This window comes from Ambystoma mexicanum, chromosome 7p, assembly GCF_040938575.1.
Source record: "Ambystoma mexicanum isolate Mex_15411 chromosome 7p, UKY_AmexF1_1, whole genome shotgun sequence".
In the NCBI taxonomy this organism is placed as follows: Eukaryota; Metazoa; Chordata; class Amphibia; order Caudata; family Ambystomatidae; genus Ambystoma; species Ambystoma mexicanum.
In genome coordinates, this window is record NC_090939.1 from 350,926,004 (window position 1) to 350,948,699 (window position 22,696).

The window sequence follows — 22,696 nt, forward strand, 5'->3', positions numbered from 1 at the left end:
AAATAAGTATTATATGTATCAATGGCTGGGTTTGGATGTGATTGAGGATATATGCCACACTGAGTTTACCAACAGTTGGTATGCTGACATGAGTAGTGTGTGAAGAAATTTTGCGAATGGAAGCTGTTATGTGTGTTCACTCATTCCACACGCGTCAGGGCTTCCCAACGTGTTTGTCTGTAAGCAGTCCCAATTGTAGAGGCACAATGCCTAGTCTATCTTGCGCTATGCAGAATAAAAGGAACATTCCAGGAACATAGTGTGCAAATGCAAATGGTGGGTCCATATCTTGTGAAGTGTCACAACGATCCAAACAACATCAAGTGTGTGGAACTACCCTATCTGATGATGAAAGGGTGTAAATATATGAAAAGTAAGAGATACAGCGTGTGGGAAATATCTGTGCACAAATATGGACCGAACACATCACAAAGCTGACGTGGATTGCAACAATGGAAAAGCTGGTGCAAGTGCACAGGGAAGAAGTACACAAACCTTGTTTCCGCAGCAAGGGTACAGTCTTTGTCGGCTCAAATGAACGTTGTAATAAGACTCTCCAGATTCCAGACATGAAGAGGGTAATGGCAGTTGTGATAAATTACTGCTAGATCTGTGGCCAACAAGCTTACTTGCACCTCCCACCATCATAGAGGCGCTATTGTTCGCTAGCTACACTGGACTAAGTACTACTAGTAATCCCATAAGAACACCTGGAGGGGGAACACTGCCTGACAAGGAGCCAAATAGTACCCCATATTCAAAAAAGAAGAAAGGAACCCGTGGTCGACACAAGTGATCTGCATCCTGCCAAGGAAAGGACAGTTCCAACAACTAAAGAGGAAGGTGCATGTGTGCAGGCCGCAGCAAATGCCAATTGGCTGCAGATTGTGCACTGGGAGCTGATCCAGCTCGCGAATGACACAGAGAATGGGTTCAACGTGATCAAGGTTGAGTTGCATGCATTGAGGCTTATGACGATGCAGAACCGCTACACGCTGGACATGTTAACAGAAATGGAAGGCAGGGTTTGCAAAAAGTGTGGTGATTCCTGCTACACATTTGTGCCTTCAGAAGATTCAGAGAATGCATTGTTATCCCATATGATTGCAGCCGTCCATGGCCTGGGTGTGTGAATCAATAAGGAGGAAGGAGTACAGGAGTGTGACTGGTTCAACCTTGCATTTAATTGGGCCCGTCATGACCTGGAACGATCATGAAATTGTTGATACCTATGATTGTGTTCACACTAGTTATCTTCTGCACCTGCCAACTGGGCCTCCAATGCTGTGCCAATGTGTCATCCAATAGCGCAAGAATGATGTTACCAATTGGAGATTGAAATGCACATCACGTGACAAAAGATATTGAAGTACAGACTGATTTCCCACAGAATGACCCTAAGTATGAAATGCACGCCATCCCATATGGAGATGAATTTGACCGCCTATACCACACTATCATTACTCCACCGCAAATTTAGAGAACTATACAAGGTTTGGGTAGAACTGGCATGTTATAGGGGATGCAGCTATATGACTTGCTCACCTGAGGATTATCCGCGTATGGGGGAGAGTTTGCAGTCACTTTGCAGGGCTTGGATGTCAATAAAGGGAACAAAGCCATACATGGAAGTAGAAAGAAGACAGCGAAAGAGCAGGGGTATTAAGGAGTTAATTACTGTAGAAGTAATGAAAGGGGGAAGGTTGGGAAGGGGAAGACCACATCCGTCCCATTGAACACTTTAGAGTAAGGCGAGCTGCATTTGAAGTACTTGGAAGGGCAGGGAGGAGGGAACAGTGGTAGTACCCCACACCAATATTATCAACCCAAATAGTGTAGCGCAGGGTGCAAGCAAGACTGCCATTTTGCATAGTTGTTAGTAACCATAGTACCATAGTAACCATAGTAACCATAGTTAGGAGACAAGGTCTGCACAGTGAATGCAGCATCTCATGCACTAGGCCCTAATTATGAGATTAGGGAAACCTACAGCCATGCCCGAGCTTCCATGAGGACAACCCACACACCCAACCACCATAAAGCTCATACATTGTTCTAACAGTGTTGCAAAGGTAAACCGGTGACTGGTGTGCATGTTATCTCACACTGGCCAAAGTATGATCTGGACCACCCCCACGTGACCACGAGTTATAGACCATATAACCGACTAAGCCCTAAAATCCCCAAATTTCATCGCACCAGGTGACCTACGACCACCAACCCTAAAAGGTAACACGTCTTGAATGTTCAAAGAGAACCAACATTGCCCTTCTTTGAGCTAAAGCATTTGATTTGCATTGTGAGGTGCTGGGAGTGATGCAGTATAGTTCAAAACAAGGGTTGAGACCTTTTGAGCCGGATGGCAAGAACGGGAGTGATTGAAATGTGTGTGTGTAAGTCAGAGTGCCCCAGAATCTCCTTTGTGGCAGTCTTAAGGTTTGCCTGGTGCACAGTATAATGGTGAAGTAGCATTTTCTTAGGAGTGTAGTTAATTTGTTCTTTGACCTTCATCAGTGAGAAGAAGATGGTCACTGCAGCACACATGTGATTTAAGATGGACAGACTGGGCTGGAACCCATGACCTGAAATCCCTTATGGAGATGGTGTATCCTGTATAGGTGCACAACAAACAGCCAGGCAGGTTTTTACTGTATGGTATTTTGTCACAATGACAATGTGTCTCTTCTTAAGCCCCTGCTTGTACCCTTTTTCAGCAGAACATTCTTGGCAGAGTTCTTTGCTGTTGCTTTGATTTTTGTGTGAGATTAAAACTTGTTATCCTTACAAGATCAACTTGGGCCTTTTTTCCCTATCTCGTTTTATTTCCGCTAGTGTGAGCCCTAAGGGGCATTCCTTGAAATGTTAGGAGCAATTACACTATCTACAAAACACTCAAAGTTCTCAATGGAGAATATGGTGCACATTTTGAGCTTAGATGTTATGGTTGTAACCTGCGCAACAGTTTGGTTCACCCTTGCAAACATGTGGGCTGCCCTGCACATTCAGTGCCACAGCCCACTGCCCCAGATGTATTGCAATCTGACAAGGTAAATTAGTTAGAAAATGAAACTGGCCTTTCAAGATAAAGTGATCTCTTAACTCCGTCCTCTGAGTTTCAAAACGATAGCAGTTCTCCAGTAACCACGGTCCCACAAACACATAGTCAATAGTGGAAACACTCCACCCATTAGACCACAAAACAGATGGGGGAACATCGCCAAAGACTGAACCATTAAAAGTTGCGAGCCCCATCCCAGTAAGGCAATCTACCCACACTCTTCCATTCCCGGATTTGGAAACCGCCAATATATGTTAACAAACAGAACATTCACATTTGCACCAGTTTTAAGTCTAATATGAGTAGCCATCCCACCAAAGAGAATGTCAATGCTAGAAATCACCTTTATTGACAGGGATGTTTTTACTAGGGTCAGAAGACCACCATATGGGAGGCAATTCACACCTTTTTTTGCGAGCTGGTGAGCGATACAATAACTATCAAAAGCATACTCCTCATTTATCCAACCCCCCTTAAAACAATTACTGTGTGTACCCTAAATATACAAGCCAAGCATGGTTCATTGAACAGGTGAACATGTCCTCTGGACTTAAAGGAGACCAACTAGAACCAGCCAATCATCCCATTTGTGTCCGTATCCGACAACCCTTGTTCCCCAATTTGAGACCTCCATGAGCCATGATCAGTCCTGGGTTTCCTCAGAATTCATGATCTTTCTCTTTAAGGCCAGAACCTGATCTACCACTGTGGTTTTCTGTCCCAATTGTTGTTATGCCTTTCCTCTAAGGTCTTGTTGGAGCCCCTGAGAGAAGCCCTCGCCCACGCTCTGAAACATGTGTGTACAAGTGGGATACAAATAAAATATCATATCATATCATATCATATCATACCCTGCAGAAGGTTGACATTAAATTGTAAAAAATCGTAACCCAAACATCACAGATTGTCCCCCTCCTTCAATAACGTGTCCATTACAAGTTTAGATTTAAGATCGATCACCGTTTGGTCTATTCTGCAGTGGTCAGGAAAGATTAATCTATCCACGTCAGCAGATTGATACATCCCAACAATGGTATTTCTTGTAAGAAAGACAATACATTTGGGCAGTTCAAAATAGAGTAGCAGGTTTAGGGAATGACACTTTCGATGATTGCAGTTAGTAATTCATCTAGTGCTTTCTTCTGAAATGTATGAAGGGACATCAGGGAAACAGTCTTGTCTATTCGTCCCACAGTCCTTAGAGCCACCCTGTGGCATTTGTGACCTAGCAGGTATGACAAATGCAGCCCCCTGTACCTGCACATTTATATTTGAAGTCAGGGGCTTGGGCCGACTGCAAGACACTGCGGGGAAGACTTCAGTGGCCACGTGCAGAGGTGCTTTAGGCACTAATGACACAACCCACAGGGGAAGCAGACCTACCCCCTTCGACCTGTAGGCTCTGTGAGGTGGATTGAAATGAAGCCTGGCATATGTCCTCTGTTGAGGCCCCCGCCCAGTCCAACTGAGACAAGGCTGCCGTCACTGCATTCTGTGCAAGCATTGATTTAATAAAATTGCGTGAACCTTGATTTTTGCATTTTTGGAAGTCATCATTTTAGATTTTTCTTTTCTGTAAAGCAAGAAGTCGATTGTACGAGCAGGCTTGTCGTCGACATCCCTACATCTTTACCAGTGGTGTAACACAAGATGTGGGGGCCCCCCTGCGAGCCATGCTGAGGGGGCCCCCAAACTCAGCAACAAATCAAGGGTCATGCCACACTCTGGGCCAGCCTAGATTATCACACTTGCGCAATACGCACAAACGTGCTGCTGAACGGATATGCCGCACACTGCACTAGGAGAAAGATATACATATGTGTTTTAATATAACATACAGCACACTGTCTGAGAAAAATTGGCTAAAAAGCCAGAGTGTTTGCAATTGTTTTGTAGGGTAATACCAATCCAATAGATGCAAGTCACCAACAGAGCACAGGAACATTAAAGCTTTGCTATTAAAAATTCCATGCCGCAATGAAAACATGTACAACTGGCTGCACAAGGTAGACCAATGTCGGCATGTAATAACAATATAGTAAAGCTTGCCAGGCCACATTTAGACATATCTAGACTGGTTGCACCAAAAAGGCAGTTAAAGCAATAACACTCATCAAGAATAGAACACACATTCAAGCCTGTGTCTCTGTGGCCTCTAACAACACGGCCAAACTCTTTAAAATCTGAAAAGAACTGGTCAATCCTGTTGAGGTCTTTACATCTCCTGTTCCCTCCCAGGCCCTCTGTATGGCTCTGTCATCTCACTTCTATGCTAAAACTCAGGACATCCTGTCCTCCATCTCCTCTTCCTCTCCCTCTTCCTCCCTCGGCCCACCTTTAGCCATCTCTACCTCTCTTCCTCCTTTCTCCTCTTTCTCTCTGACAACACCTGACGAGGTTTCTAGACAAGTCCGATCTATGAAAGTGTCATCCAAACAGGTGCTCTCCTGCTCCACCAGAACCATCAAGAACCATATTGACACCCTCACTCCAGCCTTGACCGATTTCTGTAATCACTCTTTCCCCTCTCCCGTTAAGTACTCCCTTATGCACCCACTCCTCAAGAAGCTTTCTGCCAATCCTGCCTGCCCGGCAAACTATCGCCCAATCTCCATCACCGCTTTCCTGGGCAAACTGTTGAAAAAGCTGGCCATCTCCCAGCTTACTCTCCACACGGAATCTGTTGGTTGTCTCCATGACCATCAGTCTGGCTTCAGTGCCAGAGACACGTAAACTGCTGTCCTGAACACCTGTGAAGTTCTGCTCTCTAACCTTGATTCCAGCATTCCTTCTGTCCTCATCTTCCTTGATCTTTCCTGTGCTTTCGACACAGTCAACCATGCCATCCTGATCAATCCTGATCAATCGACTCAATGAGAACCTGGGCATCACGGATAAGGCCCTTGAGTGGCTGACCTCCTTCCTCTTGGACTGCCCCTTCCAGGTCCAACTTGGTCCCTTTCTCCCTGCTCCATCCTCTCACTCTGTTTTTTCAACCTCTATGTGGCCCCTTTGACCCACCTGATCTCTACATTCTCCTCTAACTTTCAGTGTTATGCGGATGACACTCAGCTTTCCTTCAGGCTCCCCTCAGACTCCTCTCATCTCTTGCTCATTCCCGATTGTCTATCCGCGATTCAGGATTGGTGTGCCTCCAACTATCTCTGCCTTAATGTCAGTAAAATGGAGATCCTTCTCATTTGGACACCTGCCCCTGCTTTCCCTCTCTCACTCTGGCCGCCCGCCTTAGACCCTCTTCCTTCGCCTTCCTGTGAGGCAAACAACACTGGTGTCATCTTTGACTCCACTCTCTTTCTCTCCTCACATCTCAGACGTTGCCAAGAAGTCCCACTACCAGATGCTCCTCCTCAAAGGGACTCTTCCCTTTCTCACTTTCCCCCAGAAGATCACTGTCTGCCCTGGTTCTCTCTAGGCTGGACTACTGCAACAGCCTCTTTCTCAATCTGCCTTCCTCTACTCTCCAGCCCCTGCAACTAATCCAGAAAAGGACTGTAAGACTTATCCTTGGCCTCAAGTGCAGGGATCGTATCTCTCCAGCCCTGAAATCTCTCCACTGGCTCCCAGTTGCTGCAAGTATCAAGTTCAAGACCCTTTGCATTGTCCACAAGGCTTTCTGGGCCCAGGGCCCACACTACATCCAACGGTCTCTTCCAAAATATCTTCCTTCTCAAGCCCTTCGCTCAGCTACCTACAACTCTCTAAGGGTTAGATGCTTCTCCAGGAAGAGAGTGGGGGGTAGATCTCTCTCCTCTACAGGTGCCTCCCTCTGTTGTAGGCTCCCTGCCTCTCTCAAGCTTTAGCAGACCACCTGAAGTTCTCAAAGCAGCTCAAAACTTTCCTCTTCTCCTGTGCTTTCTCTCTTTCCCTCCCCTGCTGGCCTACCTGACCTACCTGTCTGCTGTACCGACTGGTTGCTTGGCTACCCTCAGAGTCTCAATGAGTCGAGACTCTTTCTTGATCAGTCATGCTTGCACTGCCTCTGGTCCTACCATGCACTTAGGGGCTGTAACTGTAACCCTACAGTCCCTTGTTCTCCTTGCACTACCCAGAGCTGTGCTGCCCTGACAGCACTTACTCAGAGCATTGCTGCCCTGTTTTCCCCTCTCCTCTCCCTTGCACTTCCCCCATCCCTTTCCCCTTGCGCTTCTCGTTATCGCATTTGCACGATCTGAATGACACAAGCCCTAGTAAGATCGTTTGTCTTGTCCTCCCTCTATCTTCCATCCCTTGTCTTGTCGCGCCTAGAAACACTTGTGTGCAGGTGCGTTATAAATTACTTATATCATATCATTTGATCACAGATGCCCAGAAAAATATACAATGCTGCAGTAAGAAACAGCTGACCGGCAGCACCCAAATGGCAGTCTAGCCAGGTAATTCACTTAGCAGGACTGCTTTATCATAAATGCCCCATTAAAAAAAAGTCTTACCAAACTGAGGAATGACTAGACTGGCTGCACCAAAATGCCTCTCTAGCCACTAATACCACATATCATGCCTGCTTAGCCTGGACATGGACAGCCATTATAATTTGTTGTATATTCCTGCCCCCCACACATCCCCTCTCCCTCCCACCCCAACCTCCAAAATGAGCTCATTGGCCCATAATTACCTCCACGTCCCTCTTCCTTGCCCCAGAGCTTACGGTTGAGGCTCCTTGCCTCATAGGTAAGTACTGGGATGAGGAAGAGTGGGACTAGGAGTAATGAAGATTACAGGTAGCTAAATCAAGCATTACTTCCATGTACCTCTACCTCATCCCAGTACTTATGTATGAGGCAGAGTGCCTTTTACACAAGTACTGTCTCATACACACTGGGACGAGGATGAATAGGGCTAGGAGTAATGAAGATTACCAATAAGTAATCCAGGCATTAAACACAAGTATTGGTGCAACACCTGAGTTGACTGGGATTCAGCACACCCCCCCCCGAAATGTTGGGCTATGTTGACCAGACCTGTCTGACCTTCAGAGCAGTTGCCAGACAGAAAAGGACACAGATGTTAAACGGCACCTGGGTTTCTCTGTTAACAAGAACCCGCCAATTACTAACATAAAGCAATTCACTGTTAGTACCTGCATTCAAATGCCAAATTTTTTAGTTAGGCAATTGAAATCGTGATGTGGGTTTAATACTTGCATGCCAGGGGAGTGATTGGAAGGGTAGAGAGGGAACAGGAGACCACTCATTCTCACAGCAGTCCATAAGTGGGTGCTTTAAACCTTAAAGAAGAGAGTTAACTGCTTCTAACATTGAAGCTGCACTAGAACAGTCTCATAAAAATGCATAAAGAAATTAGATGACCCAAACAAATAAGTTTGCCCCTCCCCCACCGCCCCAGTAAGTTGGCACCCCTCCCAACATTTGAAGGGTTAGCCCCAGAAATGTAGGTTTTGTTGCACCCCTGAACGCAAGCACACACACCATTCACCATATACACACACACACACCCAGCCATCCATACATTTAAGTGTGCATTCTTTCACCATACTGGCACACCCAGGCAGTCATCCATACATTTAAGTGTGCACCCTTTCACCATACACTCACACAGGCAGCCACCTATACATTTAAGTGTGCACCCTTTCACCATACAGACGCACCCACGTAGCCACCCGTATATTAAAGTGGGCACCCTTTCACCATACACTCGTACAGGCAGCCACCTATACATTTAAGTGTGAACCCTTTCAACATACACTCACACACGCACACATCATGGGGTTGAGGGGAGCCCTAACACTTAAAAAAGAAATTGGGTCTCATTACAACTATGCCAGACTGTAAACAACGGTGCTGGTAAGCTCACCGGCACTGTTGTTTCCGGGCCGGCATATTACAGCTCTGCGGGCGGTTGCCGTCCTGCCTGGCAGGTCAGACCTGCCGGGCAGAACGGCACCCACCCGCATAGTTTTCTATGGTCCCCATTCCCATAGAGTCTGATAGGACTTTATGGAAATGGGGACTTACCATTTGCCGGCGCCTGACTTCCCAGACCGCCAGGGTTGTAATCCCCCGGTGTTACCGGGAAGTCGGGCGCCGGTAAATCATTACGGGTCTGGCGGCAACCTGCTGGTAGCAATGGCACGGTTGCCGCCAAACCCGTAATGAGGCCCATCATTTCTTTTTGAAGTCACTCTGACTTCATAAAGAAATTATTTATGTTACAGAAATAATTTCTTTATAAATGCAGAGGGAATTCAAAAAGAAAAAAAAAAGATTTTTTTTTGCAAAAAAATGTTTTTTATTTTTTTCCTACAAGTGGGGGCCCCTCCCAGGACATGTGCTGCGGGGGCCCCTGTTACGCCAGTGATCTTTGCAGGTCCCATGGTGAGAATTTCCTCCACTGACTCTTCCGCTGTGGCATCCTGTATATTGGTGTCTGAAATCTCGGGCAGAGCCACAGCCTGTTTGAGAGAATGTCAGATTCCTCATTTGCTCCAGCCAGCTGCCTCCCAATGGGATCCTGCTGGATCACAGGGCAAGCAGGGGATGACAAAGGGGCATTGACCTCCCCCACTGGAAACTAAGCAGCCCATGGATCTTGGGCTTCTCTATTAGTTGGTCCAGGTGGGGTGACTTTAGTCACCCGTGCCACTTGTTTTATAGCTTCCTTAGTGACACTATAGTGACTGTACCCACTACTGTACTCTACTTTGCCATCCTCAATTCGTTGCATCGTTGCTGAGTGGAGTAGGAGATGGTGCTGGAGAGGAGGAAAAGAAGTCTGTACCCGAAGTGCACTGGCCAGTATGTTGTATAGTCCCAGAACAATCCATCATGTCAGGGGGAGTATCCACCATGGAAAGGTCTAATGGCGCTTTCTTGAGAAAAAAAAGTGTTTATTTTGGATTGAACACTAGATTCAGAAAATGCTTATAGATCCTGCTTTGGTGGAGCCTGTTGGGAGTTGCAGGAATCAGTTTCAGTCAATTTTTCCAGGGCTGTATGTGGTAGTGGGTCAGTCGCCGCTGACTCACTCAGTGGCAAAAAAAATGGATGTATAAGGTTCTGACATTGCTTTTTCAATTTCTGAGTTTTTTCCTTTAACTGGCAGAGATCGATTTAAGACCATCACAGCGCCATTTTCTATGGGTGAAAGAGGGAGGGGAAGAGTGATAGCAACCAGCATCTCTTCATCAGTAATAGGTTTAGGAGGGAGAGTAGTGGAGATCTTAAGTCATTACTCTAGATGACAGTGTACTTGTGGCAACGTGGCAGCAACTGATGTAAATATGTGGTGAGCAGTAAATAAGATGGCAATTGATCTCAAGTAGATAGCCTAGCCCCCGCTTCAGCCAGTAGTAAAGGAGCTCAAAGGCCAATGCCCAGAGATGCCCCTCTATTCAGAAGTGTTTTTGGTGAGCAGGAGTATTACAGTTCACTGGGTTCGTGTGAGCCAAGCTAAACAAAAGTAAATTGCATGAAAATCCATTTCCGACTCGGTATCCACAAGTGAACCCAAGGCCAAGTATTAAAGCAAATGATGGGCAGCGGGCGGGTGACAAGCTTGTACATGTGCTTAATACGCTGAAACAATGGCTCAGTAGGTAGTAATAAATCAAATTACCAACTCGAACTTGATGTCCCGCAGCCTGCAGCCCAACAGTCCGGCAGCCCAGCCGACCACCGAACACACTACTTACACACTGCACGCGCTCTGCACCAGCAATGAGTCTTTCTGGAATTGTGCTGGCTCTGCTTGTCCCCAGCTCCTCCTCCAAGTAAGAGCCAGCAAAGAAAGATTTCCTGAGGCAAAAAATTGTCTCAACAAGTAACTCAAACATACTACTCGCATTTATGTTATGACATCTTGACATCAGGACGAGAACCCCTTTGACTTTCCTTTGTATAGAGTAGGGTTTTGTAGTACAGGTTTAGGGAAGGATTCGTTCTTATGAGTCCGCAGAGACAATAAAGTTTATAAAAAGCCCACCCACTTGCCTGTCTCTTGATTCTGACGTACCATAAGCCTTGGAGAAAAATGAATGATTATTGCTACTCCACCATGTCCTCCTCACCTGTCCCTATAAACATAAGAGGTAACATACACCATAGATCAAATTACACAATCAAATCCATCAAATGGTGCAATATTCTGAGGGAATTCTCCCTGTTTCACCAATTGCATCGCAACCACCTGATTTATCCCCATTGGAAATCATTGAGATTTCATTAAGTGTACTCTTAATAAACTGATAACAAAGACCCTTACCACAGCATGTCAATTGTGGAGGAAATAATCAACTTGAAGCTGAACACACTGAATTGCCCGACAAGTGGTGTTTGTGGAAACCAAAATGGAACCAAAATACATGGTATTTGACTGGTGCTTGCTTGACATTGTTGCATGACCACAACAATGACATCACTGATAACATCACTGGTGACATCACAAATGACATAATCTATGACATATACACATGTCAATGTATTAATACATTGGATACGATGTAAAGGATACTTTTACTTTGTACACTGTGGGCCTGATTCACAGAACGTTTCCCAATGGGATTGCACCATTATAAAATGCTTCTGTGAATCAGGCCCTGTGTGTTCTATTTCAACTTTACATGATAATCGCTTATAAAAGTCACACAAAAAGAAATATACATATATGTACATGTTTGCAAGCAAATGTTGAATTTTAAAACTTAATTTCATGTCTAAATATATATACATATATATACTTTTAGAGTAATATATATATATATATATATATATATATATATATATATATATATATTTTTTTTTTTTTTTACAGTACACATGTATGGACATTTTAAAATGTATCCTAATACATAGCCTTTCCTTGTTTTCAAGCACTTTTCCTGATATTTTGAAAATGATATGTGTGCACATTTTTCTTACAATAAAACAGCAAATAATTTGGGTTCAACATGTGTTTCATTCTATTTATTTCTACTGTGTCTTTTGTGAATGTATGCACAGTTTATATTATAGTGCATGGACATGTCTTAGATATATTTGGCCCAAACAGGCACATTCTAAGCAGTGTACTACAAAGGAACGCTTCAGAAGTAGTAATATGATGCATATGTAGCTGCTTGCTGTTTTATACAATGCACTCACTGTTATGAACTATTATACAATGCTAATATCACAAATATAGAAACTCAAGGTTGGTCTAAATATGTGAAAATACCTAGAGTGATCTTATGTCTGATACCATTTGATTCATAATCATTTATGTCATAGATTATGTCATTAGTGGTGCCAGCAGTGATGTCATCAGATATGTCATATGTGATGTCATCTGTGATGTCATTATTGTGGTCCTAGGCTGCGTAACAGTGGGTGCAAAGTTAAGGTGGCTTTAGCTGAATTCCAGGGGGTTTGTTGTGTTAAGTTCTCACCTTAACATCCACGCAACTAAAGTTTTTTCCTTGAATTTCAAGGGTTTTGTTATTCATAGATTTTTTCTGCATATGGCCAGTGGCCACGGCCTACGGCCGTGCCCACTGTATATTTTCTAACACTACCAGACCACTAGCTTAAAACACGTGCAACCCATCGCTCAAAGACTTCATCATTTACAAACTGATTTTGACCTGTTTTAACAATGGTATTGTTATGTTTAAAAGATTGCAGGCTTTGAGAACTCACAATGTTTTGAGGCAATGCATAGTGAGCACACTTTGGTTAAGCAGCATGCTACAAGCCCATAGATTTATTGCTGGTCTCTTGGTGACTGCTGTGGTACATAGCACAATCCCAACTAACCACATTTAAGCATCACAGAAAAAGGAAAAAAAAATGACTGGCTGCAAAAATAACATATGCCCAGCTACTTTTGCCCCCATAGTGAAAATTAAAATCTGGCACCCATGAATAAATGCACAGTAAGTGCACATATATCTTAAAGTGGAACATACAAATGTAGTTCAATTGATCATCCCCTTAAAAGAAAGTGTGCAAGACACAATAGCATTGAACTTTAAAAAAAAAAAAAGTAATGAACACCAGAAAGCCTGAGATTAGAAATGTTCCAATAAATATACAAGAAAAGTATAAAAGGTGCTCACCTTTTAAAACCAGCAATCTGTCATTAGATATTCCCTGGAAAACAACATCCCACTAAGAAACAAGTGCTTGTAGGTAAGCGTCTGCATTGGGAACATGACAACCTGAGTAACATCCTGGTCGCCAATACTTGAGCAAGCTTGCAAACCTAAAAATAAAACACAAAGGGTTGCGTCCGCCCTGTGAAAAAAAGTTACGTTGTCTACCCACATGTGCCCTTTACTTGTGCCCTGCAAGCAGCTACTATTGGGGGCAAATAACTGCACCAGTGTCCAGGATTGAAAACTCTCTTGCCCAATTGTAGGAAAATACTCATGACTTACTTTCCCTCTCATCATATCCCCTCCTCACCCCAATGTCAAGCTTTCAACAATACTCTGCTTTATAAAGATAACTTGTCAAGAACACATACCATAGTGTCACTTTATTATATCATGCAAAAAGTGTACAATTGTGGGATTACCCCCCCCCCCCCCCATCTTGATTGGGAGACTACAAATACCAGAATGAAATTCAGGAAAAGGGGAAAAATGGTCTCTGAGTGGAATAATTTCAAGGACAGACTGCAGCATGGTCGAGAAAACAAGTATGTGGATGCAGTGTGTTTTCCTAGTGAGTTATGAGAGTTTTAAAACTTAGAAAACACACAACATCCGTGCCTGTAGACCATCTTCCATCCATGCAGTAACCCGGACCAACCCTGCTTAGTTTCAAAGCGAGGAAGGGGCCAACCCCCTCAAGCCATGTTGCTCTAAGTTTTCTTGTAACGTGGGCTAATTTATTAGGCAACATGACCTGAGGGGGCTGGCCCTACTGCATGGACGGGAGACCTGGGTGCCTATTATGTCACTGGCCATGGCCACTGGCCATAGCCAGAAATTATTCACCCCTGATGTCACTGTAGCTGTAAAAATATATTTCCTTTTTTAAAAACGTTTTCTTCTATAGCCACGGGCACAGAACTACAGATACCCTTGGCCATCTGTAGTCGAATTATAGCTGCGAATATCGGAAAGACGTAAATAGGAATATTATTGGGCCCCTGGGATTCCCCTCCCTGCTGTGATTGGAGAGCTAGGCTTAGCTGGAATAGAGCTCCTTCAGTGTTCTGTGGATCCCTAGCCTGAGCCAAACAGTGAGAACCCACAGATATCACTTGCTCGATTGAAGTGTCCCCATACAATTTCATGAAATGAGATATCCATGTTGTTGGGGTTATACTACAAGAAACTTTGTTCTCTCCCATTGACCTCTTGTCACTATATAGCTTTTGCCACACTGTAGTTAGGCACGTGTTCAAAGACTTTCACCAACATTCTATTCCTAATAACGTTTTACTCTCTGTATGATTTTGGATGACATTTTAAAAGAAAATGATCTCTCCCCACACCTCAAAACATTTTTGGAAACATTTATTAAGAGAACAAAAATGCACCATTTTTGCACTACTCCAATTCATTTTCGCATGGAGAAAAATTGCATTATGACGTAATATGAAACAACTTGGGCACAAAGTTCCACATATGTTTGTCTTGCTGGTTTGGGGGGAAATCTGTCTAAAATCTATGTTTTTAAATATTCAACTCAATGTCCCCTGCTTCCGAAAAGCTTTCATAAATCTTCCATGGTTCTTTGCAGCAGAGAGGCTGAGAGACTTTTCAGAAATTAAAAGCAGATTTCTTTTCTTTTTTTTTTGCTAGCGACTGATTCCAGCAGAAGTAAACAATGAAAAGTGCTCACAATGTTATTTGGTGGATGAAATGGGTGTATTCACATCAGACCAGAGGTGAGTAGGAGAAAACAGGACAGCATGTGAAGTGATGGAATTTGGGATGAGCTGAAGAGGGAATTTTCAGATTATTGTGGAAATCCTGGGGGAATCTCACAAGAGTCCCAAGTAAAGTAGCAAGTCAAGCTCCGAAAAATAAAAGTGTCACACAAAACGAACAACAAAGGGAATAATGTGAGAGAGTCAGGTATGGAAAACACAATTGAGGGGAGTCAGATGACCAAGAAAAGAGGAGGGGGCACATGGTAGGTGCCAGGGAGGATGGATAAGTCTTTTCAATGTTCAAGTGTTTTCCTGTTACTGTGGGAATATGCAAACAATATTTTATCGCATAGTACAGCATTCTATGATATCATTAGCAAAAGAAACCACTACAATAGGAAGAGAGGGAAAAATCACTGGGACAATGTTTCAAACCTGTGCAGATCACATTTACTGGGTGGCAATGAGTCTTTCTGAATCATTGCTGTAATATGCACAATGGAAACAGAGATGGCTAATGGATTACAATGGGAATGGCCATGGCCAGTGCAGTACAATTGATACGGCCATGGCCAGCGAACCACAAGGCCATCAGCCATGCCTAGCAGAAGATGTCCTGCAGCAAATAAACAACATACAAAATAAATATTTTGCTATTGAAGAACTAGAAAAAACAATTACATTTCAAAGTAGTGACCAACAATTCTTAACCATTACCCTTCTACACTCGGCCCTGTAACTTTGGGTCCTGGGGGCATTACCTTATGCAGAAATGGCCTGTTTTTCTGGGGCTTATTGCCTTGTTATTCCCATTAGCATAACACAAATTGCTAATGGAAATGTTGGAGAATCTCATTTAGTTGAACTACTTACTGAGATATCTGGAGGTTTTCGATTTTACTTGTAACCATAACGTCCCTTTAACAAAGTTTTTTCATTGAATATATATAATAGGGCGGCAGTCGCTGCCTTATAGTTAAGGTGAGCTAGAGACACATAGGAACCCCGCAAAATTCTATCGTTAAAAACTATTGATTTGAGTAACAGTTTTTACCAAATTTTCTAAAGTGATTAAAGACCCTTGGGCCCAGCCAAACTGCAGCATTTCAAAAATAATAAAAAAGATATTAAGCCTAACAAAAAAAAGAAAATCTAAAGTGTAGCCTACTTTCCATTTATTTTCCCATAGACAAACAAGGTCCATTTTGGGCAAAGCGCACAGCCCAAACCGCTGGACGGATTAGAACCAGGTCTGAAACAACTTGGGCACGAAGTGTAGACTCGCAATCCATACATGGTTTGGGGTTATTATGTGCAGTAGTTATTTAAATATTTGAGGGAGAAGGTTGTGCCCGTACCCAAAAATAGATAGTGATATTTTGGAAATTAAACAACTGCCATCCTTTTTTTCTCTCGCTGCTAGCGATATTCGCGGCTATAGCAGAGGATATGGGAAAATGAATACAGGCAAAAAGCTACTTGCAGGTCAAAAACATCTGAATGCCATCAGGCTACAGGTGGGGGGGGGACCCTAGAGAGTACTAAGTAACATTTTGGAGTTGGAGGGTGCATAGGGACTGAGTTTGCAGCACAAAGCTTTCCGTAGTGTTGGCTATAGCCACGAATATCCGACATCTGAAAGCAAACTGTGTTACAGAAACAGCGTGCGTTATGGTGGAAAGGGAGAGGGCAGAGGTGGTGAGGAGGCCATCTGGGCAGTTGGGGGAGCTGGCACAGATGAGGGGGGAACTTGGTGAGATGGCCAGGATGCAGGAAAGCATTTTATTTTCCGGCCATTTTGCCGATATTCACGGCTATAACCGAGCCCACAAAATACTATAGATAACCGCGGGTACGAGTACTTCTGTTCCTGTGGCAATATATTTTGGGGTGTGAGTGTTTCATTTAATTTTGAAAGTTATTTATATCGGTGTATTGACATCGGGGGTGAATAATCGGCTAGTGATGTGCTAGGTATTTGGGACTTTTTTTTATTTTGTCTGTGTGTTTTCAGGCTTTGTATATGTGAGACTTTGGAGAAAAAAAATATATTAGTCTAACAAAATTAATATAAAAAGGATCAATTGTATTCTATTTTTTGATGCCGCATACAATATACTTTAGGTTGTGTGTTCTTACTTATGCTATTATGTTGTGTGGCTGTGGAATATTTGTTTACCCAGTTTACTGTTATGTATTATTCTCTGCTTGCATTATTTTCAGGTACTTTATATAAGTACATGAGTAGTGTGGTACTGTATTGATTAATTAAGGCTTGTTTTGTTTATGTAATTGTATTTGTGTATTTACAATGCATTTTCTTCATCAGTTAGGTGTTCTGAGTTATGTTTATAAAAAAAGGCCATGTAGAATTGTATTTGTGGGTACTCAGTAGCTATCTAGTGCACAGCATTTCTATTCACGAGTAGACGTGGTACCCTGCACAGCTGTGGCTATTTTAGGGCAACTGGAACGTCGTGTTTTTGTGGACATTCAGAAGCCGTGGTTAGGCAACATTTTGGGTGGAGTAGCATCATTGATATATTGAGTGTTTTGGGGAATTGGGAGAGATCAGGGGGAGGAGAAGGATCATGTGGAGTGGAGGGGGCTGGTATGTGTGCTAGCAACACGTGTTTCGAGTTTGGGGGAGTGGAAGTACATTTTTTAATTCATAGTTTTTGTGAATAGCCGCGTGTAGCAGAAAACATCCATGTATGCTTGTCCTTTAACTGTGTGTATAAAACACATCGGCATAGACGTACCAACTGCCCGTAATTGCCCCCCTAAAATCGGGGACTCTGCCTGTACCGTTATGGCATATGCTGATGATTTGGTCATCTTTGACCATACTATTGGTGGCTTACGTAGATCAGCCACAGCATTATGGGAGTACGCCGAATCCAATGGTCTCATTATTAACCTAGATAAAACTAAGGTATTGAGATTTTCCAGCAAAAGAGTGTCCCGTGTGAACCTCACGGTGAATAATAACTTGATCCCATACGCCCCACTCTACCGCTATCTAGGTATTGATTTTGAGCCCAATGGGGAATATGTGGCACTTAAGCTCTCACGTACAATGCGAGCGGCGCAAGTAACTTCTCTTATAGCCAACTTCACCAATAAGCAAGGAGGATTTACGCTTTGGGGTACGCGCCAATTATACACGCAGGTATTTATCCCTATGATGACTTATGGCCTAGAATCATTTCTGGACTTAGATCTTAGTTGGCTTCAAATCATCGAGGGGAAATTCTGGCGTCGTATACTTGGCCTGGGCCCGGGAGTTCTCATGGCAATTATTCGATTGCAATTAGGACTACCCTCTATGAAGGCTATCGTCATGAAAAGGAGATTGGGGCACTTCTTGAAAATGCGTAGCACAACATCTAACCCTCTCCTGACTACTATCTTCCAAGAATTGTGCAAGAAACAAAATCTTCAGTCACCATGTGTGATGATGATAAAACTTCTTGCTACAATTGGATGGACCTGGCGGGAAGGGCCATATTCTAAGCAAGTTCAAAATGCACTTGACAAGCGGGTAGAAATGTGGGATTGGTTAGAGAATTTCGCTCACCTTAGCGCGTTGAAAAGCTACTCATTTGTACAATACAGGTTGTACTCATTCATGCAACCCCAAGGGTATCTCAATCTCTGCCCCTCTAAAAAACTGCGACGATTTATTCTTCTATTAAGGCTGGACCAACTGCCTATCCTGTTGGTCACGGGCAGAAGATTGCAGTTGCCAGTGGAACAACGCACCTGTCGGTTGTGTAAAGGAAGCAAGGCATTAGAGTCAGCAAGACATGTTTTGACAGAATGTGGCACTATGATCAATGTAATCCAATGTCACCTGGGGAAGTTCTCCCATAATCTAGCATCAATCGGAACGTCATTATTCTGGCATCACTGCATGAATTCTGAGAGTATGCGAGTAATGTTAGCTCTCTTCAACATCTGGACTAGGATAGAAGAAATATTGAACATTCAGATCTGAAATTAGTACTCGTATCCTAAAACAGTCACTGCCCCTGCCTTGGGACGAGGTAATCGGCTGTGCTGTGAGTGCCCTTGGTACTGTAGTTATGAGAAATGAACTAAGTATAGTTTACCGCCTTGAATCTCTGTCGGTATATTATAGTGGGCATTGTGGGTGTTATTGTGTAAATTTGTACTGTCTCTTTCCTTCTACTTTTCTTTTTTTTACATGCTACTTGAGCTTTTAGATTGATTTTATATGTGTAAATGGTTCATTATTTATCATATTGTTATATTGTTATTTCTCTGTTCACTTAAGTTTAGTTTATATATGTGTTTAGTTATTAATATGTGTAAAGTTTATTAAATAGACTGTATCACATTAATTAAATAAATAAAAATAGACGCATCAACACTTTTTGTGTTTTCATTGGTTGTCTTTGTAGGCGCCTTTATATTTATAGCTGCGTATATAAAAATATACCAAGCGAAGCACCATTGAAGCACTGCTTTGCCCACTCGCTCTCTTCTACAAAGTTAGATTCTTAAAAGTTTGACCTGTCATTCATTTGACCATTACACTGTGAGACTCTGCCCATTATTTCCTGACGTTTCAAAAGGGCGACCTTGCGCGCATCAAGCAAAGCACCATTGAAGCACCGCTTTGCTCGCTCGCTCTCTTCTACGAAGTTGGATTCTTAAAAGTTTGAGCTGTCATTCATTTGGAAATTGCATATAACTCCTGTTCGACCTCTATTGGATTGCAATACCAAGGACTTAAAGAACGCTAAAGGCTACTACCGTAACTTATACCTCTCTTTTGTTCACTTTGTTTATTGTTTTAGACCATTACACTGTGAGACTCCGCCCATTATTTCCTGATGTTTCAAAAGGGCGACCTCGCATGCACCAGCGCGCACACCAAGCGAAGCACCATTGAAGCACCGCTTTGCCGCTTCGCCGTTGCGACGTACGGCAGGCTGGTTCTTCGCTTTGATCTGGTGCACGTTTGGTCTCCGGATACATTAGATTGGAACTAGTTGTTTTTAACAACTGTTACACACAGTAAGATGGGAGTGGAGTAAATTAGCTTAATTTTAACACTAGGTATCTTAGGGGGGAAAATTGTGAGTGTTTTCTCTAAACAATGAAACATACTTTGTACACTTTACGTACAGGTATGCCTCCTTTATCCATAGTGCAGGAAACTGATTCTGACCTCAGCAAGAAACAGTCAAAGAGCCGGAATGCACACAGACTATACTTCTCAGACCATCCCTGAAAAACTGTCTTTCTCTCCCGATATGTTCTCTGGAGTAAGTCGTGTTAGCTCGTATGTGGCTTCATCATTTCTTGCCCCAACTCCTAGGCAAACACGTGTTAATGACAATCCTTTGGTTGTCAATGGAACAAGTAAAGTAGTAGGTCTTGCTTTGGAGGCTTTGAACAGGACTATGCATAGGATTGTAAAACTTTATGAGAGTCTGAATGATAAAATAAACACTCAGAGTACTCAGATCGCAAGCATTATTGCATGACAATCTCACTTCAAGGTTCCACTCGAGCAAAATGATTGAGTAAGTGGAAGTAATGCAGTCTCAATTTTTAATGATCAAGCTACATCTCCGATGTTATTTTGCAATACCAATATGCCATCTAATATTGCCATACCAACTGCAGTTGTCCAATTTTCCTTACCACACATTGAGGACATAATAACAGATGTTGTGGTACAGCAGGATAATGATACTGCAACAGCTCAAAGCATGATTGAAAAGGGAGGCAAAAAAGCCTACACAATTTTCACAAAACCTCCAAAGGGGGTTCCATATGGAACCAAGCCAAATGGTGGTACAAACCTAAAACTACAAATAGGAAAAATGACCCCTGCAGGTGATTCTGGAAAAAAAGACTAAGAATATGAAAGTTAAGAAAAATCTAATGTCAGGCGCTACAAAGCAATTCATTAAACACTTAAGGTCCCGACAAAGAATACACAATTGGCTTCTGCTGCTGTTGGAAAGAAATATGCACTACTGGATCAAAACCGTAAACGTAAAATGAATCTGCAAGCTACTAGTGAGAATGACAGTGTGAATAAACCCCACTCTCCTCTGGATGATCTTGTAGAAGTGATTCACAACCATGTTAAACAAATAACCTCATTACCTGTCTTCGTTCCTCCAAAAGTTACACTATTTGAGACTTCAGGAGAAAATAAAGCAACTGAGGAAACTAGACGACAGGAAATTAGAAGAGAGGTTGACTCCTACATGTCACGTTTTATCAATTTACCTAATGTAGGAGCTCTGCACATAAACCATAGTGAACAGTGGGCCCCTGTTGTGATTCCACCTAAATTATCTACTCTAAATCCTGATTATAAGCAGCTGAATATTAATGGAGGAGGAGCAAAGGCACTGACTCTATCTGAAGGATGTATTAATGCCTCCGAAACTAAAAGTAAACAAATAGCATCTGAAACTGCAGCCTTATTGAAGAAAAGTAATCTGGTAAATGAACCAACAAGTATACCAGGCATCTTGAGTGCGCAAGATAACCAATATGGGGGTCATGGAGCTGAAATTGCTTGATTGCTGCAATCTTTACTGCCTAAGGAACAACTTTAAAAAACTTATATACCAATGGTAGATATACAAAAACCAAAACAGGTTTTGCATACAAAGTCAAATCTGCCAATAACTGATAAACATGTTACTACTTTAATACTTGGTTGCCGGGATGCTCCCTTTCCTCAATATGTGTTGAATAGACACAGTGTACTCGAACTCTTCTCCGATATTCACAAATTGGAGGACATAGGAACAGCTGATATTGATCAGGTTGAATTTGTTAAAGAAACCAATTTGGGGTTGGTATGTTTGCGATTACGATCTCAGTTAGTCCGCAATATCATCTGGTCCGCAAAGGAAGAATTAGTTGATATGGGCTTTTTATTATTACTAGGCCATAATCAAATTAATGAAGTGCAACGGCAAAGTTCTTCTCATGCAGGAACCTTACCTAGAGTAGTATCTGATGTTGTAAATGTGTATGTACTTGTGAGGCTAATAGTTAACATCCACAGCAGGGAACGAACAGTACCATAAAAATAGTATCTTGGAATACTTCTGGGCATCGTCATCTGTTTAATAATGTAGAGTGCCAATTGGGACAGTATGACAGTCTTACTCCAAGAAACATGCCTCACTAACTCACCTGTGTGGTATGATTATACAACCCATTTCACCCCGGCGCTGCAGGGTGGGAAGGGTCGTCCTATGTCTGGACTTCTCGCATGTATTAAAATCAGTTCCGGATTTAGCATTGTGTTTTCATATGCCCCAAATGCATTTATCCAGCTTACCATTGTTTCTGTCCATTCAATCCTGTATGCCTTGATTAATGCATATTGGATGCCAATGGCATTGAAGACTCTAACTTTTTGCATGAGGTTTCTAAAATGTTGGATCACGTTGCACTGAATTCTGAAATTGAACATGTTATACAGGCTGGTGACCTTAATTTACATTGTTTTGAATCTGCCAACCCAAAGGAAAGGAATAAGATAATACAGTGGGAACATTTGATATCCTCTTGTGCACTTTGCATGCTTAATGGTTCTTGTATGGGAGATACTCCGCCTAACATCACATGGAAACGTGGCCCTCACAGCGTGATTATTGATTATATGTATGTGGATTATAACTTACTTACTAGAATACACTTTTTTCGAGTGCTCAATGTACTGGTTAGTGATCATTGAATGCTTACCACTCAATGGTCTGAGTTAAATCAATCACTAACTCCTGGTCAAAT